Source organism: Uloborus diversus, chromosome 3, assembly GCF_026930045.1.
Source record: "Uloborus diversus isolate 005 chromosome 3, Udiv.v.3.1, whole genome shotgun sequence".
NCBI lineage: Eukaryota > Metazoa > Arthropoda > Arachnida > Araneae > Uloboridae > Uloborus > Uloborus diversus.
In genome coordinates this window covers 180,613,441-180,636,224 of record NC_072733.1, presented here as the reverse complement: position 1 = coordinate 180,636,224, position 22,784 = coordinate 180,613,441, and the positions used below count along the sequence as shown (strand labels likewise).

At 32.7% G+C, this 22,784-nt stretch overlaps 1 long non-coding RNA gene across 2 annotated transcripts in view; it reads right to left on the bottom strand.

Annotated features, from left to right (window-relative positions):
- LOC129218427 (uncharacterized) overlaps positions 1-22,784 on the bottom strand; it is a 43,611-nt gene continuing 20,827 nt past the window's right edge. Inside the window, exons 2-5 of one of the 2 annotated variants that reach the window (XR_008580330.1) lie at positions 15,041-15,244; positions 7,048-7,155; positions 6,530-6,624; positions 1-2,242 (exon numbers count right to left, since the gene is read on the bottom strand). This is a non-coding gene — a long non-coding RNA (uncharacterized LOC129218427). Of the gene's footprint in view, positions 2,243-6,040; positions 6,625-7,047; positions 7,156-15,040; positions 15,245-22,784 lie in introns of those variants that run through there. The other variant, XR_008580329.1, reaches the window with a different exon arrangement.

Here is a 22,784-nt window from a genome sequence, read left to right as displayed (position 1 = left end):
TCAGGGATCAAAGCGCCCAACTGACAAAACATAGGACTTTTTTGAAAAAATATAGAACATATTTTGAAAAAATATAGGATTTATAGTACAGCAAAAGAAAAATCAAAATAATAATGATTCAATTTTGAATACAGATCATAAAAAGTTACCATTGAGCACTACTGATGCAAATAAACATAAATTGTCATACATACCTTACTGATTTATTGTCACAATATGAAAATTCAGATTTCTCACACACAAAAAAATAAATAAAAATGATTGTAATATTATGGGAAAGAACATTATTGTAATTTAAATTGAAAATGGTTTGGCAAAAAATGACATAAAATGCTTGACTACTGAGCAGCTTTTAGTCTAAGCAGCATGCAGTGAGGATATTGAAAGAAAGGGTGAGAAACATCTTGTGCAAAAAATTGGAGGCGCGAAAGCTAGGCACAAGATGGAGGCCGCATTTACTGAATGCCGATTAAAATCAGATTTTCACTGCAATATTTGGATTGTTTCAACAGGGATCGGAGCATTTTCGTACAGCAATTTGTCACCATTAGTAAGGCATGAGTTCACTACTACACTCCAACAGCGAAACAATCAAAAGAGTGGGTGGAAGCTGGTGTTCAGAGATGAAAAGAGAGACGTTGATTCATCTTCATGAAAAGGATTTGAGCAACATGTTTTGGGGTGCAAAAGGGATCCTGTTAATTGACTGCCGAGAGAAGGGAAAGCAATTACAGGCAAATATTAATCTAACCTTCTTCACTAGCTGGATGCCAAAATTCTGGAAAAGAGGCCTGGCTTGAAGGAAAAAAAATCAATCTTTTGCCAGGATAACACACCAGTTCACAAAGGTGTGTTAGCAATAGGTAAACTGCGGAATTTGAGGTACGGTTTGCTCAGCCATTCCTCCTGTTACACTGGCACCATCAGAGTTCCCCCATCTGTTAACAAACTTGGAGAAATTTACTTCTGGAAAGGGCTTGAGAGGGAAAGAGATAAATATTTTCACAGCCTTCCAGACTCTTATTTTCGGGAAGGAATACTAATGTTGGAGAAACCTTGGACTAAGTTTATTAAACTCAAGGAATATTATGTAGAAAAACAAAATCAATTTTAAACTGAAAACAGCAGTCTTTCATTGTCAGGCCGAGAACTTTTCACCTTGTCCTCGTAAAAGTGTTTGGCATTAGGGAGAAATAAATCTTTTGTATTATTTTCAATTGCATGCTATGCTTTCTGAGCATTGTTCCCCACATTGATGGCTTTTCAGGGTACACAATCTTTTATTGGCTCTACCTCATGCAATTTTTCACCAGTTCCCCTTCTTTGATGAAGCGCTGCATAACTTTCAATAAACGGTCACACAACTTGTTATGCAATAGGTGTATTGTTGTGTTCTTTTGTTGAAGAACATTTTGTATGTCCTAAAATGATCAGATGCTAATCAGAATAGACGAGATGGATTGCAGTAAAGGACTTGCTAAAACTTTCTTGATGGTTGCATAGTGCACACCTATTAAGCCTTAACAATCAACTCTTTTGCTTAGGAAGATCCTCTAGGAAGTATTCCTTTAAAACTGGCAACAGTTGTAATGTCCGTTCACATACTGGAACCACAAAAAGCCACCGCTTGCTCACAAACCTTAACACTTTGGAATATTCTCAATCAAAAAATTGTTTTTGCATATCCTCTTTTCTCGAGGGAAACTGGGCAAACCAAAAATGCAGAAATGAAGAAAGAATTCTTATGTGGTACCAAAAATATAGGATTTTTATTGAAAATATAGGATTTATAGGAAATATAGGATGGTTTTTGCCCTTTTATGAAAAATATAGGATTTTTATGAAATGTAGGAAGACTTTGAGCTCTGAAGATGTTTGGCTTTTCTTTCAATAGGATTTGTTCCACTCTTAGTAGAAGTTGAAAGCTGTTCCGAGAGGTATACTGGTTAGTTCAGGAAGATGCAGGGAAGAGCATCGTCCTGTAGTTGGTATCTCTTTCGAGGAACTGTTAATGATGACCCATTTGGCATATTGATGACGTCATTTTTCACAACATCATTTTCATTAAAATGTATCAAGCATACCACAGTTCTGGAACCAGGTTCCTTATCTTTCTGTGATATTTTCTCAGCCAGTTCTCATACTGGGGTGTTCTTTTAGGAAGAAAATTGAAAACTCTTGTTGATTCTTCTCCCTGATCATTTGACTGACATCCCGAGACACAACAGGTAGCTGGCATTTCCTGGATTAATTAAATTTGAATTGATTCAATTAAATACATGAAAATATTTATAGAATCCACCTCATATAAGTTAATTAGGTAAACATAAATCAAAATAAAGTAACTGATGTTTAGGATGTGACTGGTAGAGTCTTCTGGAAAAAAGATAATTTCTTCCAGGACAGAGAAAGAAATTTGAAAACCGAAAGAAATGGAATGCACAATAGGCACTTAATCATGTACATAACTTGCTGCGCTGATGTTAGTCATAATGTTTTCATATGGTTGCAACAAACTTTTAAAGAACCTCAAATTTTGTTTGTTGTGATATGAATTTTGTTGTGATGGAATTACAGTAAAGTAGTTGCAATTGGACTTGCCCATTTATTTCATTAAAATGGGCTATTTTGTTGTAATGGTATTTTACTGAGACATGAAAACATCTGAAAAACCAACAAGAAAAAAATGCCAAGATCAATGTTTGTAGTATTGCACAAAGCTTCATAAAATTCTTTAAAAAAAATTGTGGCTTTTAATCAAATATTACTGAAACGTTTAGTTTTACAAATGAAAAATTACGCTTTTAATTTGATTACAATACTACAGATGCACTGAATATTCAGTTGGTACTGCAGCATATTCGGCAGACAAACTGACTACTTTAATACTCAGCAAAATAATATTAAACACATTCAAATATTCGATAATAGGTAAATAAACATTTTTTTCCCATTGAATGAAAGTTACAATATAGTATCAAGTACAAAAATAATTCAAATTACTAATTAGTTTTATTGCATTCAAAAAAAAAAAAAAATCATGCAAGGGAAAATTTAATTTTGTTATTTAAATTTTGTTCTTTTAAAACTTTTTTTAAATATTATGACGCATGAAATTAGCCTTATTATTACAAACCCTTTTAATTATGTGACACAGTAGCCAGAAAGCAGTGAGAGGGGTTTTGGGGTTAACCCTCCCCAGAATTCGATCACATTCAAATGACGAGGCAGTCATCCACAATAACTTCGTGGAACTAAGCACATGACAAGACTCGCTCGTCGAATGTACTCAAAGAGTTAAAGATTTGGTTGCCAACATAAAAATATTTTTAAATAATTTATTTGTGTAATTTCTACTTTCAAAACATTTTTTGTTGTCCAGTTCTCGCCCTTCCCCGATCTGGACTGTGGTCTTCCAGTTGCTGACCGCTGCTCTATAAAGTTATTTCTCACACTATTTTTATAAAAACACATTGGACACATAAGCATCTGTTAAGCACATTTTACACACTTACACTATGCTTTTGGGTGATTCCGCGGTGTCAAAAACATAGAATTTGCACAAAATTTACCAATAAAAGTTCATATTTTTCAGAGTTAAAATGGATGAAGTGAAACAATTCTTTGTCAATACTTTTCCATGTAGGAACAATTTAAAAACCTACGGAATTTCTGAAAGAAGTTCAAACTTCAAATATTAAAAATAAAAGCAGTCGTGGTGTCGGACGTTTATGAAAGGGGAACTGAAAATTTACTAACATTGTAAAAAAACCTGTGATTCAGCTAAATGAAGTGTTTTCAAATTTTTTGACCACTTGAATATTCAAGAGCATAGCTGAAATATGAATATTTTTTCCTTTTTCACCAAATTAATTCTGGAAAAAATAGCAAAACAATTTTCTTCCAATGGTGTTAGACGTAGAATAGTTGGTGTCGAACGTAAAATGTGCAAAGCAGGTAAAGTCTTACATGACAGAGATCTTAAACTGTTTAACTCTTAATTTTTTATAAAATTATATATTATGACATTTTAAAGCACAAAAGGGGAGTGTATTACAAAACAAGGGCCTGTGTAAGATTTTCCACAAGGATCCATTTTTTGTGAAAAATCAAATAATTTTGCGAAAATTGAAACAATTTGAAAGTATAAATTTTATGCAAAGAATGAATGTATCTCGACTGAGAGGGGCGGGGTAGCTCATGGCACAAATTAGGCTGTAGAAGTTTTTAGGGGCTGTTTTTCAGGGTGAGTAGATGGAGAAAACATTTCGAAAAACTTTTAAATGTGGATCAGGGTTCGGCTGGTTCAAATATTGATTTGCCTTTTGATGAGGAGATTAATGAACTGGAGGTGGATCTAAATGGAATAACGAAAAAAGAAATTAAAAAAGCAATAAAAATGCAAAAGAATATGAAAACAAGCAAAAATGATAATTTAACTGCAGAACCCTTTAAAATGAATCTTGATTAGAGATGTAAAATTTCCGGAAATTTTGAAGTGGTAGAAAAAAAACGGTTTTTTACCAGGTTTCTTTTGGGAAAAATTGATTTTTTTTATGAATAAAAATAGGATTTCTTGATAGCTGTGTTTCTGGGAACATACACATGGTTAAGCATTAAAAAATATATGTAATCCAAACATATTCTTTTTCTGCTTGACAGAAGTACACATAAAGGTAAGTTTAATTAGAAAAAAAAAAAACCTTTTTGTTTTATAATTGAGAACTTTCTTGGTCAAACACTAGAAATAAGTCAAGTCGTTGTTCAACCAATAATATTAGGTAAGGTTTGTCCAAACATAACAATTACATTTTCTTTTTTAGATTGCCTTTGAAACTAGGAATAGAAATTGTAATTTTTAGCTTTCAAACATGAATGATATTGTTTGAAAGAAAAATAAGAATGATTTCCCTTCCTTACAACGTAACTTAATTGTCTGAAAATAAAAGCTATTGAGTGTTGATTTTTTTTCCAATCCATTCTAAGTCCAAATCAAAACTTAATTGGTTTTTCTTTTTCTTTCCAACAGAAACCCCAAACCAAACTGCGTAATGGTTTCTAAAGCTGAACCAAAAATCAAACTGGAATTTCAGTTTATTCATAGGGCTGTGCTAAGCATAATAGCAAAAGTAGTCATATCTGCACTTTTGAGCAAAACTGAGTTATTATAACCAAGTTTTTTTTAATTTCGTATTTTACTTAATAAATAAAATGTTTTAGGGTCATTTGATAAGACACATTTTTAAAAAAATATCTGATTAAAAAATTTAAAAAGATAAGACAAATGAATCAAATATATGGATGAGCCAAATTTTAAAATGCAATATCATAGTTTGAACTCAACTGCTGATTCCACTTTCGTGCTTAACATGGCAGTATTCTAAATACACACTGGGTAAATATTACAACCCCCTTACAAGTCAGCTTTATAGGGAACAGGATTGATTAAAGGACTTGCGGCTCTTGAATGAAAATTTCAATAAGCAGTTGCACCTCTGTATTACTTCAAAAGGCGGCCAGTATGAAACCAATTAATTTATTGATTGCTAAAGGTCTCATAATTTTTTGTGTTTTGTTAATTTATTTATAATAAAGTTACAAGGAAAATTGCTTGCCAGATTTTTTTTGTCACATCCTGTACTGTGTATTTGGTTAGCACAGTCAGCAGAAACATAGTTCTGTGATTAAAGTTATGAAGAAGGAAAATAAATTCTTCAAAGAATATTGGTTTAATTTTTTTTCGCAAAAAATATTCCATGCTTTATTATCCATATGCAAATTATATTATCATACAACAACTTGCATTATCAAAGTTAGACAGTATTTCAACATACAAGGAAGGGGGGGGGAGATTGCATCAAAATTTAAGTATGAGAAATTTCTAGTCACTTTTTGCTGAAAAGTTGAAAAAACTAATTTTTCAAATTTTCCGGGGTGGAAATAACCCCTTTATGGAAAAAGTTTTTGTATCCCATTTTTTTCTGAAATTTTCTGTTTTTTCCCAACCATTATCATCCTGTAATCTCGATTAGTGCAATCATGCTGCAAATTGTTTAATTACATTTGGAAAAATGAAACTATTCCCGAATCGTTTTAAAGAAGCCCAGATTGCTTGTATACCTAAGAAAGGCAATCTTTTGAACTGTAACAACTGGAGAGGAATTAGCCTCCTATCAGTTCCTTGTAAGATCTTTACTCGAATTGTAATGAGCAGACTGTAGGAAAGTATTGAACACAGGTTACAGATTGAACGGGCAGGCATTAGAGCCGGTAGAAGTACAATGAATCAAATCTTCATACTTCGAAATATAATATAGAAAAACATTGAATTCAACTCAAAATTTCTTAATTTTATAGATTTTGCTAAAGCTTTTGACAGCATAAATAGAGAGTGTCTTTGGAAAATTTTGGAGATTTATGGACTGCCCCAACAAATAATTATTGTCGTTGAAAACTTATACCAAGAAAGCAAAGGTTTTTCAAGATTTTCCACCTAAAAGTAGGGGGCTTGACTAAACATGATATTTACTTGTAGGAGAGTATAAAATATTGGCTTTCAAGCAAAATCCGTTGGGGTCAGCATTGTGTCAAAGTGCAGACTGCTACTTAATGATCCTGATGATCCTAAAAATGCATACATATTAATTTGAAATTAAATTAGAAGGACCAAAAAATACATAAATAAAATTCAATATTTGAATGGCTACGGAGAAAAACGATCAAAGTCCATTTTTCTAAAAAACTCTGGTTAACCTATGGGAACATGTAGATTATAGACAGCATTCAAGAGAAATATTATCCAGACAAGAATCATCATAGTGAGTGAGTTTTAACAGGGAAGAATGAGGCTAACTTGGAAATGATTTGAGATTTCAAGCTCTAATGTAATGAGGAAAATTTGAGCATGGTAGACTATGATCATTCTTCCCCGTGGCCCTTCATTTGTATATCAACCATTACATATACTGCATTTGAAATTTGTTAGGACTACTTCATGCGAAATACTAATAAAATATACACAAATTTATGAAAATAGTTTAGGCATACCTTGATTTCTATGCTTGAAATCCGGAAAATTGGGAATTGCTGGCGTTAAGAGATCATAAAATGACAGCCCCACAGAATCACCAATTGAAGTTTCATCTGAGCTGTAGCCTGAAAAATATTGATGAAATAATTTTTAAACATGTTGAAACTTTCCTTTTATGCAAGATTTTCTACTCATGTCCAAACAGGTTCCTACTTAATACAGTCAATTTGCGATAACTTAAAGTCTGATAACTCTAATATTACTATAACTCTAAGTTTTTATCAAGTCCCAACCCTTTGGTCTTTAATTCCATGCTAATTATTCTCAATATCTCGAAGTTAACCTCCTTTAACTCGAAATTTTTTCAAAGATGACTCTAAATTTATTTCAAAAGAATGAAAACAAATAAAGAAACAAGTGACTATGAGAGAAAAATTAATTCACCTTCACTTGCAATTCCTGCACAATAGACCTCTAAAGCAAGAAGAGCGCATGTTGAACAAACATGCGATAAAGGAGTTACATGTATGGAAATGAATTAGCTTGTTTTCTTTTGGGTCATTGTCAGAAAAATCAGGAATTGGTTTCTGGTTTTTACTACAGTAAAACCTCGCTGTAACAATATTTTGGGGTCCAAAGAAATATATTGTTGTAGAGGATATATTGTTATATCAAGGGCCTACATAAATTGGGAATACAATAGGGATTTTTTTTTTAATTTTAATATTATAGTATATACACTACCCAGCACCCACCCCACTTTTTACTAACTGGAAAATCACTTTTTTGGAGTGTCCCCATTCGTTTCTCAAATATACTTAAATTACTTTTAAATGTTATATCAACATTCCACAAATTTGATTTTTGGTACTAAATTAAGCATACTTAAAGGTATAAAATAACATCTTTGAATTAAATTTATTTATTTAAATAATCAAAGTCTTAGGAATGACTTCAATTATTATAGATTTGAAAAGGGAATTTTTCAATTTGTTGTACTACAACCCTGATTATTATCACCATTTTTAATCATTCTTACAGTTTTTTCTTAAATATAAACTAGTTTTCTGTATACATCATTCAAAAATGTCTAACACTATTTATATTGATTTTTAAGTTGATAATTTGAAAAATAAAACAGTAAAACCTCAGTAAGTAGTCAACTGCTTAAGTGGTCACTTCATTTAACTCCTTGTTTTCCTTTAGTCCCCATAAGGTCTCGGTCACAATAATTTAAAATGATCCTCTTCTACTGGTCACCAAATTTAATTTTACTCTGGCTAACTAGTCACTCAAAATTTTTTTTCTTCCTTCTTCTCATCAAATCTTAGAAAATAGTATCAAACTTAGTTGAAATGCTGTGTGATATTCATTCATCCTTAAAATCCTGCTCCTTGCTTCTGGTCATTCAAAGCATACTTCTTGCATGGAGGTATTTGCAGGGGGGAACGTGCGGTATCTACTCTCATTGTCGCGTTTGAAGTAACAGAGAGCAGCGGCCATGCTGGTTGGTGAAAAAGGGGAGAAAGACTCTTATTACTCGGGCAAAAATTTCGCGAGTTTTACATTTCTCCCTCAAATTGATAATGAAAGTATTTTTTACCCTTCTAAGAAATAATAAAAAAAAGCACAACACAATTATATTTTAAGCTTTAAATTTCCAAAGAATAAACTAATTGATTAATTAATGTCTTTAGTTAGTTAAAATTAATTTAGTGACAAATGAATGCTCAACTGGTTTTAAAATACTCTTTTTATTAATAAAACATAATGACTTCCCCATAGATTAGAATACCGAATTATCAAAGCTTTGCAGCCTATGTCCAGATTATAAATTTAGAATACAGCACAATGAAAAAAAAGCAGCTAGAAATCAACAAAGATAAATAAAGGAACAACATAATTGTAAAACTAATTTTGATAAAGTTGCCAGTACAAAACTGTAACAAAATTTAGATAGTTTTTTTAAATAGTAGGGGGGCATACTACATTCCGTGGGAAATTTCGTGAGGAAATTGTGAGACCAATTCTAATATGATCCTTATGGTCTGTGTAACTATGCCTCACCGGGTGTTTTGCTTGAATTTGTGTCAGACGGCCTGTATGACGTCATCAATTCAAGATGGCGGCTGTAATGAGTTTTTGCAATTATGACTCAATTTTTGTTGACTTTGTGATAACTTCGCGGTGAATTTGCTTGATTAATATTCTATAACTTTTCTTTTTATAAGTTGATAGTAAAATACTTAATTTGTTTATTAACTCATTTTTTTTTAAAAAAATTCTGACGTCTTCAGTTTTTACTTTGGTATTCAGAATTAGCTATTTTAAAAGTACCTCGGATGAGTTTTTGCAGTTAAAAATACTTTTAATTATCCAGCTAAAATCACTAAACATTAGTACAGTCGAACCTCGTTAATTCGGACACGCTTATAACGAATTACTGCTAAAGCGAACTACATTTGCGATCCCTGTCCTGCTGTACTTACATTTATAACACGATTATTTTTCGGATAAAACGAGCTACTGTTGAGACAAATTCACTTCTAAAGTCCCTTTGAGTTCGTTTTAACAAGATTCGACCATATAATCGTTTAACAGAATTCCTTAAAACCTGTATAATTATGCCTTAGGAGCTTTTCTTGCATCTTTTAGAACGCACGTTTCATTTCATCAACACAGCGTACGTTCATGCAGAAACTGGTACATTTAACTAAATATATTTTTTTGGGAAAACTTTACCAACAGTAATCATTATGGATATTGGATTATACAAACCAGTTTTAAAACTTGCTATGTCAAAGAAAAACTTGTACAGGTCTTGAAAGCCAATTTGACCGAGTTTTACAGTGAAATTGTAGTGTCAAAAATTCTTGCAGGAAAGTGTTAGACGGCGTATAGAAGCACATTCTACATTAAGGGTTGCACTATTTAAATGTTAACTCGATGCTTTTTATACATACAATGAAGAAAAGAAATTTCAATGCAACGATAAAGTGCAAAAATTAATTGCTTTCAAGAAAAAAACGTATGATGAAACAAAAGAACTTTCCTCAAATATAACGCAGATATTATTAGATTCTAAAATACATGAAAAAATGATAGACTTGAGGATATAGAATCAAGTGGAAGACCAATATTTAAACTTGCTTTGTTATACATGCATTATATGATGGATTACTTTTTATACGGTCGGTTAGGTCAGGAAATTGGAAATTACACATTTCTTCATTGGAAGGTTTCGTTTCCTATTTCTTTGCTTGGAATGTAACAACTTATGCATGTATAATATCATGGTACTTGACTAATAGGAAGCGTCTTAAAGTAAAGCATCAAAAACTTCGGAATGAATTCATGAAAGGCAATTGGGTTGTTAAAAAGTCTTTTGTACCGTTTTGTGCTTTAGGGTCAGACGAAGCTTTGGCGCAAGAGAATAGGAGTATGAAAGTAATTGGTAGAATAGTAAATACATAACTCAATAGAAAAATAGTTTAGTGTTAAAGAGTAAACATTATCATTTGACAGGTTCAAGAGGAAAGCGACTACATGAAGATGTGTAATGTATATACAGTGAAACCTGTGTGTAACGATAACGCGTATACCAATAAACCTTCCTATAACGATATTTTCCTTGATCCCAGCAAAATGTCAGCATGAATAATCAAACTGTCTATAACAATAACCTGTCTATAACAATATTTTTTTAGGTCCCAACAGTATCGTTGTAGACTGGTTTTACTGTATAGTGCCATCAGAGTATCAACAAGCCCTATAATATTTGAAAGAAGTGAGCTTATTAACACAACTAAGTCTGTACGTAATGAAGCCATACAAACAGATGTATTAGGCATTTTAAACAAAGGCCATGACATGTACGCCTCTTTCAAACGAGAGAAAATTGAAACTGAAAACACGAGGGGCCCAAAAGAAGAAAGAAAAGCTAAATCTATGTAAAAATAGCATGAAGAAAGTTGCAACAAATATAGCTGGCACTGTTTTACATTTAAAAGCTGATCGATCGTTATCTAAATTTCGGCTAGGCTAGTTGTATCAAGGAGCCGAACAGATATTGATTTAAAAACATCATATGAATTTTAGGCTGTTCGACAGTCTATGTTTAATCTAGATGGGTAGCTAAAATTGTCCCAAAACAAATCAAAGTTGATGAAAGTTTTAGAAGAATGCGAATTAGAAAATGTAGACAGCAGTATCGAAGATTCTTTGTAGAATCCCATGAAAGACTCAAACATACCAAAGCAAATGAACAGAAAATCTTACAGTGATGCTGTTCTTGATGGAATGGCACAGCTACAATCAATGAAGAAAACAAAGCAGGTGAAAACATGTAATGATTTAGCTGCAGAATTTAATAATAAGATCAAGGAAATTCTTTTACATTATGATGAAACACACTTAGTGTTTGACACATACATTTAAAACTCGCTAAAATCTGCCATGCGGAAAAAAAGAATAGGTAAATTAACACCCATTCAGTTCAAAATAACTGATTGTACTAATATTAAAAACGTGCACATGAAGACCCTACTTTCTCATGTAAAAACAAAGGATAACTTAACAGCTTATCTGGCGAATAAAGCGTTAAAGGGTCATCTTCAAAAAGTGTAACTTTTCTGTCACACGCCTTTTACAGTTAAAAATTTTAAGGAACAATTCATTTAACAATGATTTTTAATTTCATGAAAAATATATCTATTTAAACCTACCAATAATTTTTTTAATAATAATTTTTATTTTAGTATAGCACTGTAAAGAAGTCATGAAGAGGCAGCTGTTAAAATACTGCACCGTCTTCATGATTCTACAGAAAGAGCAACCAGTACCAGTGGCGTAGCTAGACCCGACTTTCGGGGGGGGTTACTTCTTTTATATCTATCTATCTATCTATATATATATATATATATATATATATATATATATATATATATATATATATATATATATATATATATATAATATGTATATATATATATATATATATATATATATATATAATCGCTTGGAATTTTTTCCTTTTCTTCTTTTTTCTTCTTTCTCTTCTCTCTTCTTTTTCTCTTTTTTTTTGAGACTAACGTTTCGGGGGGGGTTTTGTCCCCAAACCCCCCCCCCCCTTAGCTACGCCCCTGACCAGTACTCATATATTCGCCTTACACCGATGTATTTTTGCTAGCATTGTTCTGGTTAAAATAATTTCACTGTCCATGCACATTTTTGACTGACAAAATTTGCCTCCTGCAAGAGCGTCTTTGTCCCCTTACATTTTAAGAGCACATTATCAGGTATTGGAGCGGCGTCTTGCTGACCAGCAGCACCCGAATTTACCATCACCGTCAGATTTCGGATGGGAAGAGAGAGACAACTTCTATGTTCCAGTTATGTGTACATTTTTTTGTGCCAGTTGAGTCCATTTTGAAACTAGTTCGATGCAGCTGCGTAAATGGAAAATGCATTGTTTCATGTAAATGCAAATCTCAAAATATTTCATGCACTGAACTTTGTGTGTGAATGTGACGAGGACTTATGTGAAAATAATAGGCAACAAAACGATATTGATAACGCTTCAGATGAAGATCTTTAATTAAGAGCGGTTTATTTACCTTTAAACCTATATTTTGAATTAAAATCAGAGTTTAGATAATGAAATCAATCATTCATTACTTGAGTACTTAAAATGTAAATAATAAAATTATCATTATATCTGATATTAAGCAACGGAAGTTGTAACTTTTTTCTGCATTGAAAAAAAAAAAGCTTCTTATAACCCCGAAACGCGTGTATGCAAATTATTTTACAGGTTTTTGGGAACAATACATTTGATTTTATCTTACAAGCTTTTCAGAATATTTTTAAACTGCTATTGGTAACTAAAAAAGTTTATAAAATCTGCATCGAAAAAAAAACATAAATAAATAACTTATTTTAAATTGGCAATTTGTTTTCAAATTTAAAATATAATAGTATTAGAATATTTAATATATAAGATAAGTTGAAAAAATGTCATAATATGCCTCAAAAATCAGTTAAAAGCGAAAATTTTCAACAACATCTAGTGCAGCCGCCATCTTGGATTAATGACGTTACACAGGCCGTCTGACACAATTTCAAGCAAAACACCCAGTGAGGCATAGTTATATAGGCCATAAGGAATGTATTAGAATTGGTCTCACAATTTCCTCACGAAATTTCCCATGGAGGGTCGTTTTCCTTAAGTATGCAACTGGACTAAAAAGGAATCCCAAGTAAATAAATGTTAAATAGCATAAAATTCTAAAAAACTTCTTGAAAAACTATCTACGTAGTTCTTTGAATTTTCATAATTCATTCTTTATTTTTTTTAGAGATGCGTGGAACACTTGGTTGGTATTTGATATACTGCATATCGGCAGACAAACCAAGTATTCGGTTTGGCAGAGTACTTCAATATTTGGCAACTAAATAATAAATAAATTTAAAACTTTGAAAATTCCCAAAGAAACATTTTTTTATGCAATGAATGAAAGTATAATTAGTAATAAATGTAAAACATTAATTTATAACTAGTTTGCATTAACTGCTAATTTTTTTACTTAAAATCATGGATGTAATAACCTCCATTCATAAAATATCCAGCTAAAGTTTTGTTTTTTTTTAAAGAAAAGCACTTGGATTTTAAACTTTGTATGTAGCATTATAATTTCTAATTTTTACACCAGATGAAATAATGAAGATTGATTTAAAAAAGCAACCCATTTCAAATTAATATTTGTAATCAAATTTTAATTTGCACTTGATAACAAAAAATGAAAGCATCTGACAATTTCGAATTTCATTTCACAATTTTATTGATAGAATTGTTTATAAGTTACCGAAGATTAGCAGCAAATCACATCAATTAATTTTAATTAGTAATGATATTATAAGCAACTCAGGTTTGTATTTGTAAGATAAATGCAGGATTATTTATGACACAATATGTTACCGTCATTATCTGATATTGAATCATATATTATGGAATAAATTAATAATCCATTTATGCAGAATTAGCTAAGAATCTCCTTCCTACGTGCATCATTAGTGCAATTGAAGGCTACACAAGACGCCATAAAGTCAAAATCTATTTGAAATTTGATAAAAGAGTTCAACAATTTCCGTTTCTTAAACACTTCACAGTTTCTCCGATACACGAAAGATGGCGGCTGGTTTCAGTTATCGCTTCCAGAAATTCCTCTGTGCTCCATCCTACTATTCCTACATCCATGACTTCTTGCCGTAACTCTGTCGAGTGCCGAGAATATGAGTCAAACTCCACCCAGCAAGACAGACAAAAGCTTATACATGAAGAAAGTCTATCAGTATTTAACATCTGTTCAAGGTACAACAGACGCAGAAGTTAAAGCTTGAAGTACGTAAGGAGAGAGTTATTTTAAGTAAGCAACAACTTCATCAGTCAACATTGGATGGATTCATTTGATGTACCGTAAGTACATTAAAATAAGTTATTAAGTAATGTATAACTAAGAGAAAATAAAACAAGGTAACTATAACAAGTGTTTTCCTGCCTTTATTCTTTGAGTTTAAACCAATTTATAGACATTGATTACATAAGCTATTCAGACAGAACTCTACAACTATTCATGAAAGTATTTATAAAGGGTTTTTTTTCCTTCCTTAATTTCTCACTTTACATTAGTCACTTTGCATAAGTGGTCAAAAATTTTTGGTTTCTTAGACTTAACAAGGTTTTACTGTCATTCATAGTAAATAATTTGAATTATGAATTAATGCTAAATTTTTAGGCAAACAATTTTATTCAAGAAAATTCTTTAGAATTTTAAACATAAGAAATGAAATTGGTCATTTCGATAAAATAGGATGTTTAACTGAGAGGATCACTTATAAAGAGTGGATTTCGAGTGATTTTATTCACATAGACTAAATGAAAAAGGTATGTAGCCCTATCCAATTTTAAATTATTAAATTTAAGTATAAGCAACTTAAAAGCATGAAACTTACCACATGTATAGAGAGTATGCTACAATACTAGTAGCTGCTCTATGTTGAAGAAGGTTGCCACGCCTCATTTATTGCTCTTGAATTTCGCCCGCCTTACCATTACGCCATTTGCATGAAAGGTTACTTTCATCTAGTCAACATGCTGAGGCGTCCATAGGGGGGGGGGGGTTGATCCTTTGGGAAACTCAGCAAAATATCTTGTGTCTGGAAATAGAAGAAAAATATTTTCTTTGCAATTATTTATAGTTTAATGAAATAATATTTTGCATAGTAAAAATGAAAAGTTTCACGCAATAACAATAGGACCAGTCCACGTCAAATCGCCAAAATTAAATAGTCGGCTGTGTCTCCGATTTTTTCCATTATTTTTTTACAAATAGATATTTATGAGAAAAGCCCAAATTATTTTTTTTAGATTTATTGAATGAAAACCCATATTGGAGAATTTTTTCAAAAATTCGATTTTTAATCATTTTTCAGAGTCGCCGTTTTGGAATGAATTCAGAAAATCTCTTTAATTTCTTTATTTTTCAAACAATTAAGTTGAATTTGGTATCAATTTCAAACTAATATTTCTCTTTTTCATTGTGAATGACAGAAAGTATTCTATGAACAGTTGGGTGTTGCCACTCTTAATCTAAAATCTGTTTTTATGTTTTTTAAATTGGGAGATTAAATAAGTAATTCCTTCGGAGTACCTACTACGATCTGCATCAAATTTTTTCTGTAGCATATTTAAATCATTTTCTTGCTATGTAGAAAAAGTAGAAGGGTCATTTTTGTTGTTTTGAAATAAAAAAATAAAGTTTGTTTTGCAGAAAATACAAGTTTACTTTTACTTTAAATCCCTTTTAAGCTTAAAAAAGGCCAAAAACTTTTCAGAAAATTAATACTGGACTCTCAAAGGATTTGTATCAATAGTTAATCGCTTAAAAGTTGCTTACAATAAATCTTGGACATTATTAACAGATCTTCATCATTATTTTCAAAAACAATACTTTAAATTTTTTTTAACCATTATCATTACTTTTTGAGTCACATGAGTGCCTCATTTAGAATTGCATAAAACATCTCCATAACAATTCTAAAGAAAACAAATTGTCATTCATCTCCTAATGTTTATACATATAACATGGAATTTGGTTTTTAAATCTTCCGGCGAAAAAAACTTCTTGGGGCAGACATCAAACCCTGACATATCTCCTAACGTGACTGAAGATGCATTTTTCAGACTTTGTGCAAAGATGCGTTTTTAATTCAGGAGGAGGCTACTCAAACTCCCCCAACCTTACCTCAACTTTATCACAAAAAAAAAAACTGACTAAAATTACATCATTCAGTTTTCAAATCTAAAGCATTTCCAAGGAAGGAAGATTCATAAATTTCACAACCCTCTTCCCCTTTGCCTCCAACAGTAGCTTAAAATAATGATCTCAAATTTTATTGCCATTTTTTCAGTGCTGATTAATTTTCATATGTCTGCAACTTCATTTTTTTTATTGGTTTTGATGAAGAATAAAGATAAATTGAACTTCTCTCCTAAAAGAAGTTATTTTAGCTCGTAATAATTTGTATTTTTTTTTCTTTTTGTCATAGAGAGAAAAACTACAACCAGGCCTGGACCTACCTACCCGCAGACCTTGTGGTGGGCGGAGGCACCTCTAAAGGGTCCTACGGCACAAGAAACCAAACATTTTTTACAAAATACAGTTTTAAAAAACTACAATAGTTTTAACAGTTGAAAATATTTTTGTGATGTTTCAATAAAAATGTGAGGAAAAATTGAAACTCATCACATATATTACTTAAGCACATACGTTGGGGGGGGGGGGGGGATGTAAAATTATGGGAGACTTGTTTTCTTGCTGGGATAACTTATACATAAAATGAGCTTCAAAAAATTAGGGTCCAAATATCCACACATGTTTAAATGCGTACACTTTAAAAGAATAATAATCTATATAAATAAAAAAATAATAATACATGTGTACATATACAGGGTATTCCGTTTTAACCTGCAAGACCTCTATTATCGTAACCGTTAGACTTATATGCATACAGTAAAACTTCGATAAGTCGAAGTTGCAGGGACAGCGAAAAAAATTCGTGTTATCGAAAATTCGGCATACTGAATAAAAAAAGCAAACTATATATAAAAAATAAATACCATCACTGACACTCATTAAATTGAAAATATGAGCAAAAAAGTGATAGAGTAATGTATCAAAGATAATATTGTAGCTTCAAGGGAACAGTAGGATATCTTACTGTTATTCTTGGGGTTAGATGTCTTACTGTTGCTCTAAGACGATGATATATACTTGACGTAATAAATGTAGAATATAGTTCTATAAATTCAAGAGCTTGTATAGGTTGGAAAACAAGTTTATAGTTTTATGTATGATATAACAATTTTTACTTTCCTATTTTTTTTTAAACAATCACGATTGCTTATTGTTCTCACTTGAATGTTTCGAATTCCTATCATTTTATTTTCCCACCAGCACCCTCTGCCAGCCCACCGTCGCGTCGACCGGCCTCACGGTGCTGCTCCTCTTGCGAAAACCGTCTCCAGGTTGTGTCAATATCCTACACACACACGCATACACACACATACACACACTCATGCCTGCATACAGACACAATATGCCTACATACACGAACGCCTACACACACGCGCTTACACACACGCGCTTACACACACAACACGCACATGCATACATACACACACACACGCACCCACACACATGCGCCTACACAAACACACATACATGCGCCTACACAAACACACAAATGCCCATTCATACACACACACGCTCGCGATTGCGAAAAACATAATTTGATTTAAATTCAAGATGCAAAAATTCAAATTAATATATTTTTTTAATCTGTTATCAAACAATGCTTTGAGTGTATAATTTTTTTCTCTCATTTAATATTCCTCAGATATTTTTAAAACCTCAAACAGGGAGTCGGGGACATTCGGATGGGATTCTATAAAAACATGCAATACATCTGCTGCTTTTCTTGCACCGTCGTTTTTTCTGGCACCGCCAATCGAAAAATGGCCGACACTTTTTTTGTTAGGTGTTTCGTCTTCAACTCTGTTATGGGTTTCATAGATCGAAATGGTACTCCAAGTAGGCGAAGTGTAGATATTGTACCTCTATGCAGTTTATTTTATTTTATTTTATTTTTTATTTATTTATTTTTTAAATAAAAGATGTTGTTGACACCTTCCGAACCTGATGTTATCCTTACTAACTAATGACAAGGTACACTGGATTCTCTCTATTCTGAACACTCATGGGACCGAACAAAAGTGTTCAGATTATGGGGGTGTTCATTATAGAGGGCGACTGAATAATGTATGTATTGTTCGTTTTTCACAAGAAGGCACTTGACTCCTCCCCCCGTCACGTGGTATCCGATGATTCTATTTCGCTGAATTCAGCAGAAGGTATGTTCGGATCATAGCACTTTATTTTAAAAGCAGCAGTTTTTAAAATGGAAGAATAACTAAAATGACAAGAGACAAGTGAAGAAAGTGATGTAAATGACACTAAGACTTTTTTGCAAATTAAAATGCACGCCCAAGTTAAATCTGTCTAGTTTTCTCCTTTAGAAGAGCGTGGATTGCGTACCGATCCCCCTCCCCCCACCCGCATAAAATGGAACTCTGCGTTCGAGGGGGCGTGGCTAAGTGCCTTCTCTTGGAAAACGGACAATATATGTATTCTACTGAGTTCATAAACTATGTTCAGTACTGTAAGCAAAACCCTCCCTGTGATATTTCCCACCTAATTTTCTAGCTGCACTAAATAAAAGCTGTGACTTCCCTTATGAGCAGCTTTTTGTTTTCTACCAAAAGAAATGAAGTAAGCAATAATTTAAGCGAAAAAAAAACTTGCCAAATTATGTGCAAATAATCGTGTTCGAGATTTATTTGATCCACTTTGTCTAGACGCTTTTTGATGCAATGCAATGGTGCCGATTTTTTTCTTTTTGTTCATACTTTTTAGAAAGGAAAAAAAAAAACACTATTTCGACTTATAGAGTTACGTTAGCAAAGAAACTTTGACGACAGTCACGAAATAAAATTTGACTTATCAAATATTTCGACTCGACGAACTTCGGCTTATCGAAAATAAATAACATTGATTCTCCTTTCAGTATGACGAGAGTAAATATTCACTTCGGCTTACCGAAGTTTTCGGCTCATCGAAGTTCGACTTACCGAAGTTTCACTGTACTTTCAATTGCAAAAATGTTCAAAATCAGATGCAGAGCTAAGATATTGAAAGTTTCAAGTGACATAAAAAATGAGTAAATAAATACAAAATTTAACTTTTTATACAGGCCCCAGATGTTAAGTTTTTTGTGTCAGTAAGTTTTCAATGGAGATAATTTCTCTAAATATAAGTTAGAGGACCTAAGGCCCATATAAAAAGTTAGGGTCTGGTGGGGGAAAGTGGTCAATGGGGTAAAGTGGTCATACATCATATAAATGGCTATAGCTTGGAAATAAATGTTCGAATGAATGTGAAAATTTTATTTTAGGGTAGGACAGTTAGAAACTACATTTTGAATACAAAATTTTACAACTGGCAAAATTTTATTTGGTAAAAAAAAATATTTGCGTGAATAGGAAAATTTTTTAAATCTAAACACCTATTTCAACTTCCTTGGGAAATTTTGTTTGTTAGAATTAGGAACAGATTGACCATACAGGAAGCTTCCTACATGTCTCAAGAACTCTTACTCATTAGCAGTTAGCTGAATCTATTTTAGATAATTTTTTAGAACAATTTAAGTAAGATGGGGTAAAGTGGTCATAATATTAAGCTTAACGAATATTGTTCTTCTAATGTCACTTAATCTTTAAATATAAGGCAGATACAAATTAAATATTACTTTTACTTAATATGTATTGATTTTACAGTAAAAGGGGTTACATATACGAGTATATGCGTATACATACGCATATATACTCGTGAAGGCACGTACATAGATGTATTCACATAAATGCGCCAATAAATACGTATATGGGTATCTACAAGTATTTTTTATCCGTTCAGCTATACATTCTACTATACACGTATATGCTCGCTTATACTCGTATATATAAGAACACTTATATAATCAGGTAGAGACGTATATACGCGTACGTACTCGAATAGACACTGACATACAAGCATAAGAATTACAAGTATATAGGGTGAGTTTAAACTCTTGAGAAAATTATTAAAAGGTATTAGAGGGGAGGATAAGAAGCAAGAATCACATAAGGAACATATAGTCATAAACACAATGCTGACACGCTACATGCGCGCAAATCTAGAAACTAATGGATGCAAAAAATGTCACAAATTTAATACTCAAAGACAATTTTACACAGCATTTTAGGTCTTAAAAATTTTTAAAGCGATTGATGAAATTTGCAGCTTGCAGCTGTAATACATGCGTCGCATTCACAAATCACTCTCTGTTGCAATAACGATACTTTTGAAAAACTTTCATCAGCCGCTGCGCCTTTGTTGCGATGCGTGTATTAGAGCTATCATGCCGTAACTTTTAACAACTGCTGTAAATATTTCTTAAAAACTAAAATGTTAGGTAAAATCACCTTTGTGCAACAAATTTGTGCCTTGCTTTGCATCCATCAGTTTCTAGCTTTGTGTTCATGTAGCGCGTCAGTTAATATAACTTCCTTATGATTCTTTGCTTCTTATCCTCCCCTTTCACACCCCTTTGATTTTTGCCCAAAAGCTAAGATTCACTCTGTAGGCCGACATGTATATAAGCGTATATTCTCGTGTATACATACATGTACTTTTCTCCGCACGCACCCCACCTCTTAGCCGTGGACCTTAGGTTCCATCTCACGGGGGGTCCGCGTAGCGGGCTCCCCGCGGGACTGAGTGCGGCGGTCGATAGTAGTATCCACCCTTGTTTTCAAGCTTCAACAAAGAACCAAATTCGTTCAAATTTTAATTTTACGACTCGAAAATTATACTAAATGGCTCTTTCTACCTAAAATTATTACAGTAGAAGACCGTTATAACGCACACCTTGGGACCAGAGCTTTTGCGTTATACAGGTTTTTGCGTTATATAGATCATTTCACAAATTTTGAAACTAATATTCAGAATATATCTATATATTGGCATTTCAGAATGAGTTTTATCTGCAATGAGTATTAAAGCACCAATATTAGCAATTAGTTATTCACAAATAAATATGCTTCACAATCAAAATCCTGCACTTCTGCTAGCTTCATAATTTGCATAACAACTGCATTTTTAAGAGTCATCTGGTATTTTTTGTTCACTATGAGTACTAACTTTCATTTCGTCGATAGTCGTCTGTGCTACGGACGGGCTTGGTGCTTATTGCGCCGGGAAAGGTCACCATACTGAGCTTCCGCTCAGCTGGGTGTTTACCCCTTAATGTGTGGGTCTTGCTCACCGTGAGATACGGTATATCTTCCCGTACCTCGTTAGTGTGCCATGACCCCCTGATACATACATGTACTGGTGTATACACGTAAATGTACGTATATACGTCTATACAGGTATATAATCGTGTTTACACGTATACATGCGTATATACTCGTGCGTCCATATCATATATACTTGTGTAGATACGTACAAAGACACACAGGATGTATCCACGAATTAACTCGTGTATACCCGTATATGTATGTATGTATAATATATGCATATATACGTCTACTATACACATATATACTCAAGTACGCACGTATTTTCTAGAGATAAAAGTGCATACGTGCATATGATGTTTGTTTATACGCGTATATACTCGTATATACACGTGACATATGTATACACGTGACACGTATGTACTCATGTAGACATGTACACTAATCACGTATACATGCTTATATACTCGTATATATGCTTATGTAATCGTATATACACGTATATACTTGAGTAGGCACATGCATGAATGTATCTGATGTAAAAAAAGTATTTACTCATATAGGAACGTGTTTACTCGTGTATAACACTACACGTATATATTGATGTATACACGCATGTACTCGTAAATATACTTGTAACTATAAAAACAACCAAAATATACAAGTATTAGGGTTATTTATAATGGTTTTGCATCTATTTTTAACTATGACCACTTTACCCCATGCTATGACCACTTTCCCCCACCCCATGGGGTAAAGTGGTCATAAAAACATAGGGAAACGAAAGTGCTATAAAACTACTAAAATCAATATTTTTCTTCCTAAAATTCAATGTACCCTGTTCTTTAATAATGCAATGTAAAATAACAACAAAAAAAGTTGAAGTGTTTAAAGAATTTTTTGTATTTATTATCCACCTAAGTTGAAAACGTACGATTTTATGACCACTTTACCCCACTAGACCCTAAATTTTGTCTTTTTCGACTAGATTTTATTTTTGCTTCAAACTTTCAATATCTTAACTCTGCATCTGATTTTGAACATTTCTTGCAATTGGAAGTATGCATCTAGGACTAATGGTTGCGAAAATAGAAGTTTTTGCTAGTTAAAACAGAACACCCTCTATATATTTGTGTTTATGTTCCCTATACAAATCCAGTTTATGTCAGATCTCGACAAAATTTGGCAGGGAGGTACTCAAGCACCAGAGAAGGAACGTAGGAGGGTTTTCAAGCAAGGGCGGATACAAGGGGGGGGCGATGGGGGCGACCGCCCCCCCTTGAGCCAAGAGATGAATAACCG